Source organism: Pristiophorus japonicus, chromosome 5 (assembly GCF_044704955.1).
Source record: "Pristiophorus japonicus isolate sPriJap1 chromosome 5, sPriJap1.hap1, whole genome shotgun sequence".
In the NCBI taxonomy this organism is placed as follows: domain Eukaryota; kingdom Metazoa; phylum Chordata; class Chondrichthyes; family Pristiophoridae; genus Pristiophorus; species Pristiophorus japonicus.
Genome location: NC_091981.1, coordinates 217371508 through 217388909, shown reverse-complemented (window position 1 = coordinate 217388909; position 17402 = coordinate 217371508). Strand labels below are relative to the sequence as shown.

At 44.5% G+C, this 17402-nt stretch overlaps 1 protein-coding gene and 1 non-coding gene across 3 annotated transcripts in view; both read left to right on the top strand.

Moving 5' to 3' along the window:
• cdk14 (cyclin dependent kinase 14) overlaps positions 1-17402 on the top strand; it is an 860906-nt gene that overhangs the window by 812711 nt on the left and 30793 nt on the right. The gene's annotated exons all lie outside the window — the stretch shown is intronic.
• On the top strand, positions 4760-4863 carry LOC139264957 (U6 spliceosomal RNA). The gene has a single exon (XR_011593438.1). It is a non-coding gene; the product is annotated as a U6 spliceosomal RNA (small nuclear RNA).

Genomic DNA, 17402 nt, shown 5'->3' with positions numbered 1-17402 from the left:
GTGTACAACACTGAAAAGTGTCGGGGAACAAAGTGACCTTGGAGTGCAGGTCCACAAATCCCTTGCCTTGTTAGACCTCCACACATGGCCTATTCCTGCTCCTATTTCTTATGCGCTTATGTTTTCCCCTTAGCCTCCTCTGTTCCAAAGAAAACAGACCCAGCATCTCCAATTTTTCCTCATAACCAAAATTCTCCAGTCCAGGCAACATTCTTGTAAATCTCCTCTACACTCTTTCCAGTGCAACCACATCTTTTCTGTAATGTGGTGACTAGAACTGAACACAGTATTCCAGCTGCGGCCTAACTAGTGTTTTATGCAGTTAAAGCATAACCTCCTTGCTCTTGTATTCCATGCCTCAATTAATAAAGGCAAGTATTCCATATGCCTTCTTAACCACCTTATCTACCTGGCCTGCTACCTTCAGGGATCTGTGGACATGCACTCCAAGGTTGCTTTGTTCCTCTACACTTTTCAGTATCGTACCATTTAATGTATATTCTCTTGCCTTGTTAGACCTCCCCAAATGCATTATCTCAGCTTATCCGGATTGAATTCCATTTGCCACTGTTCTGTCCACCTGACCAGTACATTGATATCTTCCTGCAGTCCGCAGCTTTCTTCTTCATTATCAACCACACAGCCTATTTTAGTGTCATCTGCAAACTTCTTAATCATATCTCCAACATTTAAGTCCAAATCATTGGTATGTACCACAAAAAGCAAAGGACCCAGAACTGAGCCCTGCAGAACCCCACTTCCAGTCACAAAAACACCCATCAACCATTACCCTTTGCTTCTTGCCTCCGAGCCAATTTTGGATCCAACTTGCCACTTTGCCCTGGATCCCATGGGCTATTACTTTCGTGACCAGTCTGCCATGTGGGACCTTATCAAAAGCTTTGCTAAAATCCACTACATCATACGCACTGCCCTCATCGACCCTGCTGGTTACCTTCTCGAAAAATTCAATCAAGTTATTCAGTCACAACCTTGCTTTGACACACCCATGCTGACTGTCCTTGATTAATCCATGTATAGGTGTATACATTCAGTTTTGGCAATAGAACAAATCAGCAGCCTATTTTACACATCAAAGTTGCATTGAATTTATACCCCATAAGGCCTGTTCCTCAATGAGGTGCTCCCAGTGAGGAGTGGCACTTGTAGAGAGTGCTGGTTGGGAAATTGTAGGCTTGTAGCTTTTGATTTTCTATCCATTAATTTAAGCAGTGCTCCTTGCCAGGAATGCTTGATTGTGGAGTCAGCCCTATAGTTAGATCATTGAGTTTCTTATCCAGGTTAGAATAAACCTTTAGTGCAGCATACATCTGTTGGAGAACAATGAGTCAAACCTTCCTCCAATTTAACACTTGCAAGATTAAAGCCATCATCTTCGTCTCTGTTGCAAATTCCACTCCTTTGACAATGACTTCAGCCCCTCCCTGGTGACTCCCTCAGCCAGAACCAGACAATGCAAAGCCTTGGTGTCCTGCTCAACCCTAAGTTGAATTTCAAACTCCACATTCTGTCCACTTATGCAAGACTGTCGCCTCAACTACTCTGAGCAGGACCCCTCATTCACACTTTCGTTACCTCTACTCCATTTCTTCAATGTCCTCCTCACTGCCCTCTTATCCTCCACCATCTGTAAACTCAGCTATCCCTTTTGTGTCTTGCACTAGGTCCTGCTCTGTACTGTGATTAAATCTGTACTATTTTATGAGAGAAGTGTTCAAGGATCTCCTTACACAAGAACACTGTGCTGCTTCTATGAGCATTGCCTCGCTGACCTATAGTGACTCCTTGTACCTTTCAAAATCTTCATCTTTATCTTCAAATCCCTCCATATCCCTTTTTCACCTTACCTCTGCAATCCCCTCCAACCATACATGCCCTTTCATCATCTGGCTCTGGCTTTCTGTGTATTCACCCTATGCCACCTCCCACCTCTCCATTGGTGGCAGTCTTTGTTCCCATGGTCCTACCATCTGGAACTATTTCTCCAAACCCCATCCACCTCTCTCTTTCCACCTCTCAATTTCTTTCTCAACCTTTTAAATAACTTCTCAATACCAATCTTTTTGACCAAGCTCTTGGCCAGCCCTCTTAATCTCTCTGTCCATGGCCCAGCATCTGTTCCCTTATTTATTTCTGTTTATTTTCTCCTCCCTTTCTGTGAAGCGTCTTGGATGCTTTCTATGTTAAAAGTGCTATACAAGTTGCTTGATGATCTGCTCCCAGTAAGTAATAAACAGAGCTTGCTTGTCACCTTCTGTTACTTCATTGTCCAATCCAGCAACCCATAGGCCTATATATTTGAACCAACAATGTGTTTCATTTTACTCCTCTCTCTCTCTCGCCAATTTTGCTTTCACAGATGTACATTGTTGTATTCTAGTTTCTTAAGTCCTAGAAATGAATATTAGGTATCCATGACCTATCTGAAATTGATGACCACTGGCAAATTTACAGCAAAGAAGTTGTATTTTTTCTTCTTGTTACCATAATTTGAAGTATGTGCATCATGGACAATCAGTGAATTTTATTTCTGCATGTTACTATTATCTACCACTATTTCATGCTCTATATGCTTGGCCACAAAATATAGAAAACCATTGCGCATATATTTGTGATTGTTGTACCTCATGCTGTCTGATCTACCCTATCTCCCCAACCCCCCAAAACAAAATTCTACAAAGAAAGTTTACTGCAGGAGTTTGTTTTAAAATCTGAAAGCAATGTTTTGGTCTTTGCGTAGCATAATAGTGATAAGCCTGGTTCTCAACTGTTATTCACTTATCTTCCAGCCTGCTTGATATTGGGGCTACCTCAAGGCACTCAATCTTGGGCTGTAGCCAGGTGTGGGGGGGGGGGGGAGTGGAGGGAAGGCAGGGAGTGGAGGGAATGGGTAAATCCACCCCAATGAGTCAAATGGCCCTGTTTCTGTGCTATAACATTCTATGATTTTGGATTGCTCCAGTATTAGCAGATTTACCAGTAACTAGAGAGAAACCAAGTTTTCCTGAGTATGAAATACAAATAATGTATCAGAGCTGGCTAGGATCAGAGCTCACTTCACTGTTGGAATGCAAGTTAGCTGTACCGTTGTATGGAATCAATTAAAATCCAACTGCTGTTCTTCATTTAATTCCAGGTAAAGAAGCATGTTATTCTAATTAGGATGATGACTAATTATGTCAGATGCACTGAACTTTGCTGCTTCATTTATGCTTTCTTCCCCTTTTTTTTTGTTTGTCCTTGTGTGCCTGCTCTTGAAGAGATAGAAAGCTGAGCAATCTGCTGTCTCCAGCTGGAGATACTTAATAGAAAATTCTGCAATAGACAAAGAAACTTTTTCCAAGTTTAAAATCATACAGGCAGCTGTAATATCAACAGCAGCTCAAATCTAAGTATTATGGGAGTGTGTCAACTATTCACCAAGGTTGGTGAATGAACTGGTAATGGCAGAGCTGGTCTCATGAGACACAAATGGAGCCAGTCTTTAATAGGGATGCTCAGCTGTGTACATAATCACTTATTTACAGTTAGTCTCATATTTTGGTCTCCAATTATGTCCATACCCTTGAAAGAGAAAATATAAATATTTGATAGAACTATATAAATATGTGCTGTGCCAAGCTTAAATTCAGCTTTTTTTTGAAAATAAAGAAACTATTTAGTTTAGAGGGAAAATAATTTGAGTTATTTTTATCAAGAATTGTGAATTTTCTGTGTGGAAAATAATATTCTTGGGGTGGGGGAGAGGAGCTAGGAGTCAGAAATGTTTCTTGAATCTGTCGGCGAGAAGAGCATGTTTCCTCTTTTAATGATGCTCAATAAGCCAGAAATATTTGATCTTAGAATGAAAGAAATCCTGACAAACAGGAAATTATTCTGTTGCAGAGAAAGTCTGCTCGGTCAGCAGGAAATAAATAACACATTTCCATATCCGTGTGGTGATTTTTGTGCAGTTGTGTGCGTGAGGGCGGTGGAAGTGCTCTTATTGGTAGTCTACAAGCATCCACTGTCTCCAGGCATTTCATGTTGCAAACATGTGTGAAGTTATCCAAGAGAGTTACCAGAGGGCTTTACTCAAATATATGGGCAAATTTATACCTTTCTAGTTTTACAGTGCTATGCAGAACAGATAGCGGAGCGTCTATGATTAGATCCAGGACATTTTTGTATATTTTAAGGCTGATTCTAATTAGATCAACCATGTAATTTTATTTTAACTATTTACCTTGTTATCCATAATCAAGTCCCGAGGCTTCCCTCCCATACGAGAGAATCTAGTCAGGAAACAGGCTATGAATTAAAACCAGAATCTGATTTAAGGGGAAAAAATTAAAAGCATAATTAGTACTATGTGTTTCCTTTTGACTACATCAGCAGTTTTGTTCTCTTCGGTTGAAATCTGTATTTTAAAGCCAATGAGGGAACAGATTATTAGTGGCACTGACCATATGATCTCAGGTTTAGTGACAAGATTTTTAATGATGAAAGTGAGGTGATCAATACAGCTGCTTTTAAGATTATTAATGTTTCTAACTCGTTCAATATGGATTTATATTTTGAGTCCAAGGCTGACGCACATTTTTCTTGTGTTAGCTCATGTGTTACATACGCAGTTTCTACTATTTCCTACTTAATCCTGCTTTGAATTATAATGCTAACATTTCAGACTATTGCTTCATTTCCATAGCATAGCATATGAATAAAATATTCAGACTATCACGTTTGTGCCACTTCAGTGTAAGTCACTTTGGCACCTCATATACTAAATTTGGAACAATACAGATTAGCATGGCCCCTGCGCAAGGATGAAGAGTTCCCTATATTGTGGGGGCACCACTAATAACACCACGGTCGCAGGTTCAATCCCCATGCTAGCCATGTACCCTGCCTGCCAGAGCTTTGCCTAAGACAGTGTAACACATTTCCCATACACATGCTTAATCCTCCATTATATTATGTGATCAGTAACCCAAACCTTGATTTTGAATACATTTGTTATTGTATTGTAATATCCTCCCTCTTTATGTCAGATCTCCATTCTGCCCACACAATAACCCAGCCATAATTATTTTCTTAATGCAAAATCAAAATATCTCGCATTCTTGGAGTTTATACGTGTGTTTGCGTGGAAGCATCTGTGGCCTTTCCTGTACCAATAGACGTTCTATCCACCATGTCTTTACACATTACAAGATAGATATAGATGAGAAAGGTCATTCAACCCATCATAGCTCATCCATCCAGAAAGATGTTTTTCTCCCCCATCCAATTGTTTCTTAAATGATTGTATGGTTTTCAACCTGACTCTCCTACTCAAAAGCTCATTCCATGTTGTGATCATTCTTTGTGTGAAAAAGAACTTCTTAACATCAGTTGTAGATTTGCCTTTTCTAGTTTAAACCTATGTCCCCCTGTCCTGCTGTCATGATTTAGTTGTATTCGTGCTCCAGATTTACCAGATTATATGCCATTTACTCATTTTGCCTCACCCCATTTGGTGCCTCAAAAGTCTATTCTTTGGCCTGTCTCTTCCTCATCCAAATGCTACATCATCCAAAGACATAGAGCAAGTCCATTGTATACTGACAACACCCTACCTCTTTACCACCTCTCTCATCCCTTTCATTTCCTCTGTGTTAGCCAACTGCTTGTCCAACATCCAGACTTGGATGAGCAGCAATTTCTTCCAGTTCAACATTGGGAAGACCAAAGCTAGAGTTTTCTTCAGCTTCCACCACAAACTTCATACACTTGCCATCGCTTCCAACCACCTCCCCAGCCATTGTTTCAGGTTGAACCAGAGTATTCACAGCCTCGGCATTCTGTTCAATGCCGAGCTGAGTTTACATAAGAACATAAGAACTAGGAGCAGAAATAGGCCATTTGGTTCCTTCAGCCTGCTCCGCCATTCAATAAGATTACAGCTGATCCTGGCCTCAACTCCACTTCCCTGCCCGCTCCCCATAACCCTTCACTCCCTTATCGCTCAAAAATCTGTATCTCCGCCTTAAATATATTCAATGACCCAGCCTCTACAGCTCTCTCGAGTAGAGAATTCCAAAGGTTCACGACCCTCTGAGAGAAGAAATTCCTCCTCATTTCGGTTTTAATGGGCAAACCCTTATTCTGAAACTATGCCCCCTAGCTCTAGTTTCCGATCCCATATCCTCTCCATCACAAGTACTGCCTACTTCCACCTCTGTAACATTGCTCAGCTCCACCACGCCTCAGCCCATTTGCTGCTGAAGCCCTCATCAATGCCTTTGACACCGGCTCTCCTGCCGGATTTCTGGTACTCCAGCCTCGATAAACTTCAGCTCATTTAAAACTTGCTCGTATCTTCTATATCAAGACCCATTCGTCCATCACCCCTGTCCTTGCTAATCTACATTGGTTCCTGGTTTCTCAACTGCTCAAATTTGAAATTCTCATCCTCGTGTTTTAAATCTCATCCCCGTGTTTAAATCTCATCCCTCATGACCTCGCTTCTCCCTATCTCTATACTCCTCCAAGCCTATAACCATCCACACTGAACTCTCCATCCTTCTAATGCTGGCCTTTTATGCAACCCCTTCCCTTCCTTCACCCCAGCATGTCTTCAACCACTTAAGGCCTATGCTCTGGAATTTCCACCCTAAACCGTCCATATTTCCATTTTCCTTTTAAGACCATTCATAAAACCTACCTCTTTGATCAAGCTTTTGATCACCCTTCATAATCTCTACTACTTTTGCTCAGCTTCCTTTTATTCTACTATACATCTGTGATGTGCCTTGGGACATTTTTGTAGAATAAATGAACTATAGAAATGTAAATTGTTATATATCATGATAAAGTAATCTCTCAGTCACCGTCATTCAAAGTTGAAAATCCCAAATTTCAGCAGTCATTCCTCATAATTCAATCCTCTGACTCTAGGGAGCCTGGGTCCTCCCTGTACCGCTTCCAAAAATTGCAATGCCTCAGTGTGCCTTGCTGACCAGAACTGGATGCAGTACTTGTGTGGTCTGACCAGAACACTGTACAGATTGAGCATAAAAACAGAAAATGCTGGAAATCTCAGCGGGTCAGGCAGCATCTATGGAGAGAAACGGAGTTAACGTTTTAGATCGATGACCATGACCAGATTGAACATGACTTCCTCTGTCTTGCATTCTACTGTTTTGACTGCTCCACAGTGGTTGAACATGTTGAGCATCGAATCAACTAAAACCAACAGCACCAAAATAGATTAACTGGTCACTTGTTGCTGTTTGTGGAATTTTGCTATGTATAAATTGGCTACCGTGTTTGACTACACTTCAAAAAGCACTTCATTGGCTGTTAAGTGCTATGGGATACCCTAAGGATGTGAAAGTTACTATGTCAATGGCATATAAAAACAAAAAATGCTGGAAATCTCAGCGGATCAGGCAGCATCTGTGAAGAGAGAAACAAAGTTAACGTTTCAGGTCGAAGCCCCTTCGTCAGAACTGGCAATAATTCGAAATGTAACAGACTCTTAAGGAAGTGCTGGGGCCCTGAACGGGGGAGAGGAGGAAAGAACAAAAGGGAAGGTATGTGATTGGGTGGAAGGCAGAACAAATTTGAGATGGGCCAAATTGAGATGGTAATAGCACAAGTTAGGAAACAAAAGGTGAGTCTAGACAGGGTGTGAATGTCAGAATGATTACCAGCTGCCACGGAAAACAGAGAAACAAACTAAAAATAAAGAAGTTTGGGAGGGTGAGGAGTTCTTGTTAAAAAAAGAAAGCGAGGAAAGGGAACAAAATGTGAGCAGAAATTGTTGAACTCGATGTTGAGTCCAGAAGGCTGTAAAGTGCCTAAACGAAAGATGAGATGCTGTTCCTCGAGCTTGCATTGAGCTTCATTGAAACATTGTAGGAGGCCAAAGATAGAGAGGTCAGAGTGGAAGCTGTACAGAAGCTCAGGGTCACACTTACGGACTGAATGGACGTGTTCTGCAAAGCGGTCACTCAATCTGCGTTTGGTCTCCCCATTGTAGAGGAGACCACATCGTGGGTAGCGAATACAGTATACTGAATTGAAAGAAACATAGAAACATAGAAAATAGGTGCAGGAGCAGGCCATTCAGCCCTTCTAGCCTGCACCGCCATTCAATGAGTTCATGGCTGAACATGCAACTTCAGTACCCCCTTCCTGCTTTCACGCCATACCCCTTGATCCCCCGAGTAGTAAGGACTTCATCTAACTCCCTTTTGAATATATTTAGTGAATTGGCCTCAACTACTTTCTGTGGTAGAGAATTCCACAGGTTCACCACTCTCTGGGTGAAGAAGTTTCTCCTTATCTCGGTCCTAAATGGCTTACTCCTTATCCTCAGACTGTGACCTCTGGTTCTGGACTTCCCCAACATTGGGAACATTTTTCCTACATCCAACCTGTCCAAACCCGTCAGAATTTTAAACGTTTCTATGAGGTCCCCTCTCACTCTTCTGAATTCCAGTGAATACAAGCCCAGTTGATCCAGTCTTTCTTGATAGGTCAGTCTCACCATCCCGGGAATCAGTCTGGTGAATCTTCGCTGCACTCCCTCAATAGCAAGAATGTCCTTCCTCAAGTTAGGAGACCAAAACTGTACACAATACTCCAGGTGTGGCCTCACCAAGGCCCTGTACAACTGTAGCAACACCTCCCTGCCCCTGTACTCAAATCCCCTTGCTATGAAGGCCAACATGCCATTTGCTTTCTTAACCGCCTGCTGTACCTGCATGCCAACCTTCAATGACTGATGTACCATGACACCCAGGTCTCGTTGCACCTTCCCTTTTCCTAATCTGTCACCATTCAGATAATAGTCTGTCTCTCTGTTTTTACCACCAAAGTGGATAACCTCACATTTATCCACATTATACTTCATCTGCCACGCATTTGCCCACTCACCTAACCTATCCAAGTCACTCTGCAGCCTCATAGCATCCTCCTCGCAGCTCACACTGCCACCCAACTTATTGTCATCCGCAAATTTGGAGATACTACATTTAATCCCCTCGTCTAAATCATTAATGTACAATGTAAACAACTGGGGCCCCAGCACAGAACCCTGCGGTACCCCACTAGTCACTGCCTGCCATTCCGAAAAGTACCCATTTACTCCTACTCTTTGCTTCCTGTCTGACAACCAGTTCTCAATCCACGTCAGCACACTACCCCCAATCCCATGTGCTTTAACTTTGCACATTAATCTCTTATGTGGGACCTTGTCGAAAGCCTTCTGAAAGTCCAAATATACCACATCAACTGGTACTCCTTTGTCCACTTTATTGGAAACATCCTCAAAAAATTCCAGAAGATTTGTCAAGCATGATCTCCCTTTCACAAATCCATGCTGACTTGGACCTATCATGTCACCATTTTCCAAATGCGCTGCTATGACATCCTTAATAATTGATTCCATCATTTTACCCACTACTGAGGTCAGGCTGACCGGTCTATAATTCCCTGCTTTCTCTCTCCCTCCTTTTTTAAAAAGTGGGGTTACATTGGCTACCCTCCACTCGATAGGAACTGATCCAGAGTCAATGGAATGTTGGAAAATGACTGTCAATGCATCCGCTATTTCCAAGGCCACCTCCTTAAGTACTCTGGGATGCAGTCCATCAGGCCCTGGGGATTTATCGGCCTTCAATCCCATCAATTTCCCCAACACAATTTCCCGACTAATAAAGATTTCCCTCAGTTCCTCCTCCTTACTAGACCCTCTGACCACTTTTATATCCGGAAGGTTGTTTGTGTCCTCCTTAGTGAATACTGAACCAAAGTACATGTTCAATTGGTCTGCCATTTCTTTGTTCCCCGTTATGACTTCCCCTGATTCTGACTGCAGGGGACCTACGTTTGTCTTTACTAACCTTTTTCTCTTTACATACCTATAGAAACTTTTGCAATCCGCCTTAATGTTCCCTGCAAGCTTCTTCTCGTACTCCATTTTCCCTGCCCTAATCAAACCCTTTGTCCTCCTCTGCTGAGTTCTAAATTTCTCCCAGTCCCCAGGTTCGCTGCTATTTCTGGCCAATTTGTATGCCATTTCCTTGGCTTTAATACTATCCCCGATTTCCCTAGATAGCCACGGTTGAGCCACCTTCCCTTTTTTATTTTTACGCCAGACAGGAATGTACAATTGTTGTAATTCATCCATGCGGTCTCTAAATGTCTGCCATTGCCCATCCACAGTCAACCCCTTAAGTATCATTAGCCAATCTATCTTAGCCAATTCATGCCTCATACCTTCAAAGTTACCCTTCTTTAAGTTCTGGACCATGGTCTCTGAATTAACTGTTTCATTCTCCATCCTAATGCAGAATTCCACCATATTATGGTCACTCTTCCCCAAGGGGCCTCGCACAATGAGATTGCTAATTAATCCTCTCTCATTACACAACACCCAGTCTAAGATGGCCTCCCCCCCTAGTTGGTTCCTCGACATATTGGTCTAGAAAACCATCCCTTATGCACTCCAGGAAATCCTCCTCCATCGTATTGCTTCCAGTTTGGCTGGCCCAATCTATGTGCATATTAAAGTCACCCATTATAACTGCTGCACCTTTATTGCATGCACTCCTAATTTCCTGTTTGATGCCCTCCCCAACATCACTACTACTGTTTGGAGGTCTGTACACAACTCCCACTAATGATTTTTGCCCTTTAGTGTTCTGCAGCTCTACCCATATAGATTCCACATCATCCAAGCTAATGTCTTTCCTAACTATTGCATAATCTCCTCTTTAACCAGCAATGCTACCCCACCTCCTTTACCTTTTATTCTATCCTTCCTGAATGTTGAATACCCCTGGATGTTGAGTTCCCAGCCCTGATCATCCTGGAGCCACGTCTCCGTAATCCCAATCACATCATATTTGTTAACATCTATTTGCACAGTTAATTCATCCACCTTATTGCGGATACTCCTTGCATTAAGACACAAAGCCTTCAGGCTTGCTTTTTTAACACCCTTTGTCCTTTTAGAATTTTGCTGTACAGTGGCCCTTTTTGTTCTTTGCCTTGGGTTTCTCTGCCCTCCACTTTTCTTCATCTCCTTTCTGTCTTTTGCTTTTGCCTCATTTTTGTCTCCCTCTGTCTCCCTGCATAGGTTCCCATCCCCCTGCAATATTAGTTTAACTCCTCCCCAACAGCACTAGCAAACACTCCCCCTAGGACATTGGTTCCGGTCCTGCCCAGGTGCAGACCGTCCGGTTTGTACTGGTCCCACCTCCCCCAGAACCGGTTCCAATGCCCCAAGAATTTGAATCCCTCCCTGCTGCACCACTGCTCAAGCCATGTATTCATCTGCGCTATCCTGCGATTCCTACTCTGACTAGCACGTGGCACTGGTAGCAATCCCGAGATTACTACTTTTGAGGTCCTACTTTTTAATTTAGCTCCTAGCTCCTTAAATTCTTTTCGTAGGACCTCATCCCTTTTTTTACCTATGTCGTTGGTACCAATGTGCACCACGACAACTGGCTGTTCTCCCTCTCATTTCAGAATGTCCTGCACCCGCTCCGAGACATCCTTGACCCTTGCACCAGGGAGGCAACATACCATCCTGGAGTCTCGGTTGCGTCCGCAGAAACGCCTATCTATTCCCCTCACCATCGAATCCCCTATCACTATCGCTCTCCCACTCTTTTTCCTGCCCTCTTGTGCAGCAGAGCCACCTACGGTGCCATGAACTTGGCTGCTGCTGCCCTCCCCTGATGAGTCATCCTCCCCAACAGTACCCAAAGCGGTGTATCTGTTTTGCAGGGGGATGACCACAGGGGACTCCTGCACTATCTTTCTTGCACTGCTCTTCCTGCTGGTCTTCCATTCCCTATCTGGCTGTGGACCCTTCTCCTGCGGTAAGACCAACTCACTACACGTGATACTCACGTCATTCTCAGCATCGTGGATGCTCCAGAGTGAATCCACCCTCAGCTCCAATTCCGCAACGCGGACCGTCAAGAGCTCGAGGCGGATACACTTCCCACACACGTAGCGCCCAGGGACACCGGAAGTGTACCCGAGTTCCCATATGGTACAGGAGGAGCATATCACATGGCCGAGCTCTCCTGCCATGTCTTAACCTTAGATACCCTTAAATTGGTAATAACAATGTTACAGTTCACTTACTGATAGAAAAAATAAAAGAAAAGCTACTCACCAATCACCAGCCAATCACTTACCCCATTGGCTGTGACGTCACTTTTTGATTACTTTCTACTTCTATTTTGCTTTCTCTCCCGCTGTAGCTGCCTTTTGATAGGCTGCTCCCGCGTCTCACCAACTGCCGCTGGCTCTCGATCTCCCGCTGGGCCTTTGATAGGCTGCTCCCGCGTCTCACCAACTGCCGCTGGCTCTCGATCTCCCGCTGGGCCTTTGATAGGCTGCTCCCGCGTCTCACCAACTGCCGCTGGCTCTCGATCTCCCGCTGGGCCTTTGATAGGCTGCTCCCGCGTCTCACCAACTGCCGCTGGCTCTCGATCTCCCGCTGGGCTTTTATAGGTCGCTCCCCTCTCACCAACTGCCGCTGGCTCTCGATCTCCCGCTGGGCCTTTTATAGGTCGCTCCCCTCTCACCAACTGCTGCTGGCTCTCGATCTCCCGCTGGGTTTTTATAGGTCGCTCCCCTCTCACCAACTGCCGCTGGCTCTCGTTCTCCCGCTGGGCCTTTTATAGGCTGTTCCCCTCTCACCAACTGTCGCTGGCTCTCGATCTCCCGCTGGGCCTTTTATAGGCCGCTCCCGCCTCTCACCAACTGCCGCTGGCTCTCGATCTCCCGCTGGGCCTTTTATAGGCTGTTCCCCTCTCACCAACTGTCGCTGGCTCTCGATCTCCCGCTGGGCTTTTATAGGCTGCTCCCCTCTCACCAACTGCCGCTGGCTCTCGATCTCCCGCTGGGCCTTTTATAGGCCGCTCCCGCCTCTCAACAACAAAGAAGTAAAAGTAAATCGCTGTTTCACCTGGAAGAAGTGTTTGGAGCCCAGGACAATGGGACGGGAGGAGGTAAAGGGGCAGCTGTTTCATCTCCTGGGCTTGCACGGTACAGTGCTGTGGGAAGGTGAGGGGCTGCTGGGGGTGACTGCGGAATGGACCAGGGTGTCGTGAAGGGAGCGATCCCTTCGGAATGCTGAGAGGGGATTTTGTGATTGGTGATGGGATCACGCTGGAGGTGGCGGAAATGGTGGAGGATGATCCGTTGAACGAGGCTGATGGGGTGAAAGGTGAGGACAAGAGGAACCCTGTCGTGGTTCTGAGAGGGAGGGAAAGGGGTGAGAGCAGAGGTGTGGTAAATAGAACAGACACGGTCGAAGGCCATGTTAACCATAGTGCAGGGGAATTCTCGGTTTGAGGAAAAAGGAAGACATGTCAGAAGCACAAGTGTGGAAGGTGGCTTCGTCAGAGCAAATGTGACAGAGACGGAGAAACTGGGAGAATGGAATGGAGTCCTTACAGGATGCGGGGTGGGAGGAAGTGTAGTCCAGGTAGCTGTGTGAGTTAGTGGTCTTATAGTGAATGTTTGTCAATAGTCTTTCTTCAGAAATGGAGACAGAGAAGTCGAGGAAGGGAAGAGTCGGAGATGGACCATGTGAAAGTGAGGGAAGGATGGAAATTGGATGCAAAGTGAATGAAATTTTCTAGTTCAGTGTATTCCAGGTAGCTGTGGGAATCAGTTGGCTTATAGTGGATACTATAGCCTATCCCCAGAAATGGAGACAGAGAAGTCGAGGAAGGGAATGTGAGGCTATCCACTTTGGTGGCAAAAACATGAAGGCAGAATATTATCTGAAAGTGACAGATTAGGAAAAGGGGAGGTGCAACAAGACCTGAGTGTCATGGTACATCAGTCATTCAAAGTTGGCATGCAGGTACAGCAGGCAGTGAAGACGACAAATGGCATGTTGGCCTTCATAGCTAGGGGATTTGAGTATAGGAGCAGGGAGGTCTTACTGCAGTTGTACAAGGCCTTGGTGAGGCCTCACCTGGAATATTGTGTTCAGTTTTGGTTTCCTAATCTGAGGAAGGACGTTCTTGCTATTGAGGAAATGCAGCAACGGTTCACCAGACTGATTCCCGGGATGGCAGGACTGACATATGATGAGAGACTGGATCGACTGGGCCTGTATTCACTGGAGTTTAGAAGGATGAGAGGGGATCTCATAGAACCATATAAAATTCTGACTAGACTAGACAGGTTAGATGCAGGAAGAATGTTCCCGATGTTGGGGAAGTCCAGAACCAGGGGATACAGTCTAAGGATAAGGGGTAAGCCATTTAGGACCGAGATGAGGAGAAACTTCTTCACTGAGAGTTGTTAACCTGTGGAATTCTCTACCGCAGAGAGTTGTTGATGTCAGTTCGTTCGATATATTCAAGAGGGAGTTAGATATGACCCTGACTGCTAAAGGGATCAAGGGGTATGGAGAGAAAGCAGGAAAGGGGTACTGAGGTGAATGATTCGCCTTGATCTTATTGAATGGTGGTGCAGGCTCAAAGGGCCGAATGGCCTACTCCACCTATTTTCTATGTTTCTATGGAAGGGAAGAGTCGGAGATGGACCATGTGAAGGTGAGGGAAGGGTGGAAATTGAATGGAAATTTTCTCGTTCAGTGGCAAGTTCTTTCTTTTCTTCCTTTAAAACTCATCGATCTCATTCCAGTTCACACTTACCTATTTCAGAACCATTCATGAAAATCTTGTCACCCATTTTTTCTTCCATTTTACAATTCATTGTACTTGCCTGTATTGAATTTTATGTCATTGTTCCACCTTTGAAAATATTTTTTTCTAGTTCATTTTGTAGTTACTGGATTGCCTCCTCAGATCCAAATCTCCCTTCTAGTTTCCTGTTCTCTCCAAATTTGACCAGTTTGAACTGAGCTTCTGGGGCCGAAATTGCCCACTGCTGGAAACGGGCCACACCTACCCTGTTTCTGATGATTTTACGGGCGCAGTGGATACGGTGGCCTTTTGAGTGAAATTCTGCTCTTTGGCTTTTTCTCCCGGCAGACCGGAAGTCGGTCATAATGGGGGTGGAAGTGGGGCAGGAAGAGGAAGTTCAGAATCTAGAGGGGCGGAAGTTGGGGGCGGGCGGAGTGGCTGCCATGGTCAGTCATCAGCGTAGCACTGATGATGTCATCACGGCGCTGCGACACCACGTCTCTCCCCTTCACTTAAAGGGGAGAGTCTGCGCCATTTTTAAAGTTCGGTCAACTGGGCTACCAGGGAGGGTTTCAGCCGGGCCAGCGGCTTGGCACCCAAGAGGGGGTGCCAGGCTGTCTGTCGGCCCGACATGGCAGTTGGCCGACAAGAAAAAACATGTCGGCAGCGGCAGTGTGCCCTCCCCTCCCCTATGAAAGTAAACTAGCGCAAAATATAAAAACAGATAGCAAGAGTTTCTATAGGTATATAAAAAGGAAAAGGGTGGCTAAAGTAAATGTTGATCCCTTAGAGGACGAGACCGGGGAATTAGTAATGGTGAACATGGAGATGGCAGAAACTCTGAACAAATATTTTGTATCAGTCTTTACAGTAGAGGACACCAATAATATTCCGACAGTGGATAGTCTAGGGGCTATATGAGGGGGTGGGGGGGGGAGAGGAACTTAACACAATCACAATCACTAAGGAGGTGGTACTCAGTAAGATAATGGGACTAAAGACAGATAAGTCCCCTAGACCTGATGGTTTGCATCGTAGGGTCTTAAGAGAAGTAGCGGCAGGGATTGTGGATGCATTGGTTGTAATTTACCAAAATTCCCTGGATTCTGGGGAGGTCCCAGCAGATTGGAAAACTGCAAATGTAACACCCCTATTTAAAAAAGGAGGTAGACAAAAAGCAGGAAACTATAGACCAGTTAGCCTAACATCTGTGGTTGGGCAAATGTTGGAGGTCATTATTAAATAAGCAGTCGCAGGACATTTATAAAAGCAAAATTCGGTCAGGCAGAGTCAGCATGGATTTATGAAGGGTAAATCATGTTTGACAAATTTTCTGGAGTTCTTTGAGGATGTAACGAACAGGGTGGATAAAGGGGAACCAGTGGATGTGGTGTATTTGGACTTCCAGAAGGCATCTGACAAAGTGCCACATAAAAGGTTACTGCACAAGATAAAAGTTCACTGGGTTGGGGGTAATATATTAGCATGGATAGAGGATTGGCTAACTAACAGACAACAGAGAGTCGGGATAAATGGTTCATTTTCTGGTTGGCAACCAGCAACTATTGGGATGCCGCAGAGATCAGTGCTGAGACCCCAATTATTTACAGTCTATATTAACGACTTGGAAGAAGGGACTGAGTGTAAAGTAGCCAAGTTTGCTGATGATACAAAGATGGGAGGAAGGGTAATGTGTGAGGAGGGCACAAAAAATCTGCAAAAGGACATAGACAGGCTAAGTGAGTGGACAAAAATTTGGCAGATGGAGTATAATGTTGGAAAGTATGAGGTCATGCACTTTGATAGAAAAAATCAAAGACCAAGTTACTGTTTAAATGGAGAAAGATTGCAAAGAAAGACCGCAATACAGCGGGACCTGGCGGTACTTGTGCATGAAACACAAAAAGATAGTATGCAGGTTACAGCAAGTGATCAGGAAGGCCAATGATATTTTGGCCTTTATTGCAAAGGGGATGGAGTATAAAAGCAGGGAAGTCTTGCTATAGCTATATAAGGTATTGGTGAGGCCACACCTAGAATACTGCATGCAGTTTCGGTTTCCATATTTATGAAAGGATATACTTGCTTTGGAGGCAGTTCAGTGAAGGTTCACTAGATTGATTCCGAGGATGAGGGGGTTGACTTATGAGGAAAGGTTGAGGTAGGTTGGGCCTCTACTCATTGGAATTCAGAAGAATGAGAGGTGATCTTATCAAAACATATAAGATTATGAGGGGGCTTGACAAGGTGGATGGTGAGAGGATGTTTCCACTAATGGGGGAGACTAGAACTAGAGGACACGATCTTAGAATAAGGGGCTGCCCATTTAAAGCAGAGATGAGGAGAAATTTCTTCTCTCGGAGGGTTGTAATTCTGTGGAATTCACTGCTTCAGAGAGCTGTGGAAGCTGGGACATTGAATAAATTTAAGTCAGAAATAGACAGTTTCTTAAACGATAAGGGGTTATGGGGAGCGGGCGGGGAAGTGGAACTGAGTCCATGATCAGATCAGCCATGTTATTGAATGGCGGAGCAGGTTCGGGGGGCCACTTGGCCTAATCCTGCTCCTATTTCTTATGTTCTTATTAATGGGAGCTGCACTGCCATTTTAGATGGACTAAAATCTCACTGCACTGGCAGAAAAAAAGCAGCTTTTGGCACCGCTTGGCGGGGCAAGATTTTTTCGGCAGAATTTCGGCATCTGAGTGAGTGGGAGTGGGGA